The 3113-nt window shown below is 41.4% G+C and overlaps 1 non-coding gene across 1 annotated transcript; it reads right to left on the minus strand.

The window, feature by feature from the left end:
- Positions 1-2062: 2062 nt before the first annotated feature.
- Positions 2063-2135, minus strand: TRNAA-AGC (transfer RNA alanine (anticodon AGC)). The gene has a single exon. It is a non-coding gene; the product is annotated as a tRNA-Ala (tRNA).
- Positions 2136-3113: the final 978 nt, after the last annotated feature.

Below are 3113 nucleotides of genomic sequence, written 5' to 3' on the forward strand. Positions count from 1 at the left end.
ATACTGCAGCTCAAATTAACAACTTCATTCAGTGATTCTCTCTTCAGGATTGCAGTAGAACAAACCACGGTCTTAATCTTTTAATTAGAATTTTTTAATTTGAGTCATGTGAAGTTACACTTGATAATATAAAACCACAAATGTGACACTTAGCAGGGGGAGGTCCTGAACAATTTCTAAAAAACTGCCAGGGATCTTCAGTTAATTCTTGGCATTTAAAAAAAAAAAGTGTGGAGAAAGAACTACTGTTTTATAATCCTGCCAGAGGCTTATCTCAAAATCAGAGATCGCTCCAAAACAATGGTGCAGTCTATTGTAGTTCAAGATTATCAGAAAACAGCTGTGAATATGTTTAATATTTATGCTCTATTTTGGACTCTTCTGGCATATCGAAGTTCTGGTTTACTGTGCTGTATAGCCCATATACTCATGAATCCCAAATCACTCAAAAAGCATTATATTGATTTGATATCCTTAAGATGTAAGTTCTTTTTACTCAACTCTGGGAACTGAACATAGAGGATCCAAACTTTAAAAGTCCTGAGTACTAAAATGTCCCTCTTTTTTTCTCTTACTGAAAATTAATATAGGATCACAAGAACAGACACATTGGATCAGATTCAAGGTCCAGCTAGCACAGGATCCTGTCTCTGACAGTAACAAATATTACCTACTTTGGGAATAATATAAAAATAGGCAGTAATGCAGTGACATTCTCTTAATATAGTTACCAGCCTTCTGTGCCTGCAGCTGAGGAATGTCCGCACCAGAGATGGCATCTTGGTGTTCAACAGCCCCTGAGGATTTTTCTTTCATTAATGTATTCAAGAAATTTTAACCCTATTAGACCTTTTAGATCCAGAACATCCTATGGCAATGGGATCCGCAACTTAGATACCTGTTGTGTGAAGAACATCTCTTCTCAATCTGACGCCTTGAACCTGTATGTTTTACCGCAAATTCTTTTGTTCAAAGAAAGACTAAACAGTTACTCACAAGTGACTTTTTCAGGTCTGCTCAGGACTCCACAGAGGTCTCTATCACATCTCCCCACTCGCCCTTTCTCCTGTCTGTATAGCATCTATTTGTTGCTTGAACAAGAGTGGTGCCACATGTTTGGTCTGGCTGGTTGCCTTTCTGTGTAGCTCTTCCTCTGCTAGTGGGGGAGAGAAGCCAGATCCAGACACACCGTATACATATTATGGCATAATGATAAATAACATAATAATGTGAAACACAATAAAATTGCAAGAGTCAGCAACATTGATAGTGAAAGTAGCACTGCTGACCCCTTAGCAATAGAGAAAACCACATAAAATCTAGTTTAGCTGGTGCTGTACAAGCATTTTAATCACATTTTCAACTTCACTTTCACGAATTAAAAACGTTTCCCTTGTTATTGAATTGTTACACCTGTTTTAGAAATTTCAAGTCTTATGGCAATGATGAAAATGTTATAAAATCTAATCTGACATGTCAGTTTTAGGTCAACCTGTACTCATCACTCAGCTAGGGTTTCAGGCTCAATTTTTGCTTTCAACTCTTCAAACTCTGGCAATACTTTCAGGCTTCTAAATGAAGTATTTCTGGTTCTGCCTTGGTGTAGATCATTTCAATTCAAATGTAAGAACTAGGGAAAATGGATAAATATAGACACCTTTTTTTTGTTTTTAATAACTTTTCAGTATATCTGTAAAGCTGAAGATCTTCCATGCCAAAGACTGAAATTTAATACAGAATAGCTCCAGTTACTGAAAACGGCTTTGAGTGTTTTGGTGGAATTGATTGTATGAGTGATTTAAACCAACCTAGAGACCTATCACTGCACAAGAGTTCTCATTTTGTACAAGTGGTGGCAAAGTCAGGGCCAGTTTAGCACCACAGAGGAGCCACAGAATCGTAAAATATGCTGAAATGGAAGGGACCCACAAAGATCATCGACTCCAACTCCTGTTCCTGCATATGACAACCCCACAGTTCACACCATGTGTCTGAGGGCATTTGTCCAGTCTCTTCTTGAACACTGTCAGGCTTGGGGCCATTACTGCCTCCCTCAAAACACTGGAGAATGCGGGCATCGATCCCGCTACCTCTCGCATGCTAAGCGAGCGCTCTACCATTTGAGCTAATTCCCCATCTATTGAAGCTATGCAGGAGAGATCCCTGCAGAAATCGTTGTTTGGGTGCCCACAGGTCAAATGCATGCAGGTGTTATCCAGAGTCACTACCTGCTTTGTAACTCATGACTGGTGTGGGACACACACTCCATGAGTTTTGCTTCACGTACTCAGTAGCAGCAATCAGTCCCCAGGTCACTATGCCAGAGGTGGTCCCCATGGAAAGCAAGCTGCAAACCCCTGAAATTGCACACAATATTTCCTTCTTCTTCCTCATCAGCTCATGTTGGAATAGGTGCCAGCTTCCCTTTGGCTGGTTTCCAGTTCTCCTGGGCATTCATGGGGTGGATGGAGAACGGTGTTGCATTCACCCAGAGCTCAGTGTTGCAGAGTGTGATGTGCTGCAAGCTCACATTGCTCCTGTATGTCCCCATTGGACCACAAAGGCAGCAAGTCAGGGCACTGGCAAGACTGGCAAGTGACTGTCTTTAGGACATGGGGCCATTGGGGGTGCAGAGGGGAGGACCCCAGCCCTGCAATGCAATCCCAGCCCACGTTTGCCTTCGGACCCTTGCTGCTGTGTGAGCGACACCTCCTAATCACAAGGTGCACTAAGCAGCCTGACAATGACAAGCATAGACATGACCAATACACTTCTCTCTTTGGTTGTTGTCTGTTTGAAACATGTAGAGAGCTGGAGGGCAAAGGGAGCATGACTGTGTGTGTGCGAAGGAGAGATATCCTGCCCCTGCCCAAGCACAGGGACTACAGCCAGGACAAATCTTATCTTCTTCACAATATTCACTCTGCAACTCATGAGGCTGAAAGAAGCTTACTTTAGTGGACAGCTAATTTTTAAAACATTATAGTGTTGGACAGGGAGTAGTATTTAAGAGAATTTTACCTTGGTGTTTGGTTTTAATTGGTTTTGGTTTTGTTTTCTATATATATATTTACTTCTCCCAAAGCACATGGAACAGTAAATAGCTATAGTTA

Source organism: Columba livia, chromosome 2 (genome assembly GCF_036013475.1).
Source record: "Columba livia isolate bColLiv1 breed racing homer chromosome 2, bColLiv1.pat.W.v2, whole genome shotgun sequence".
In the NCBI taxonomy this organism is placed as follows: domain Eukaryota; kingdom Metazoa; phylum Chordata; class Aves; order Columbiformes; family Columbidae; genus Columba; species Columba livia.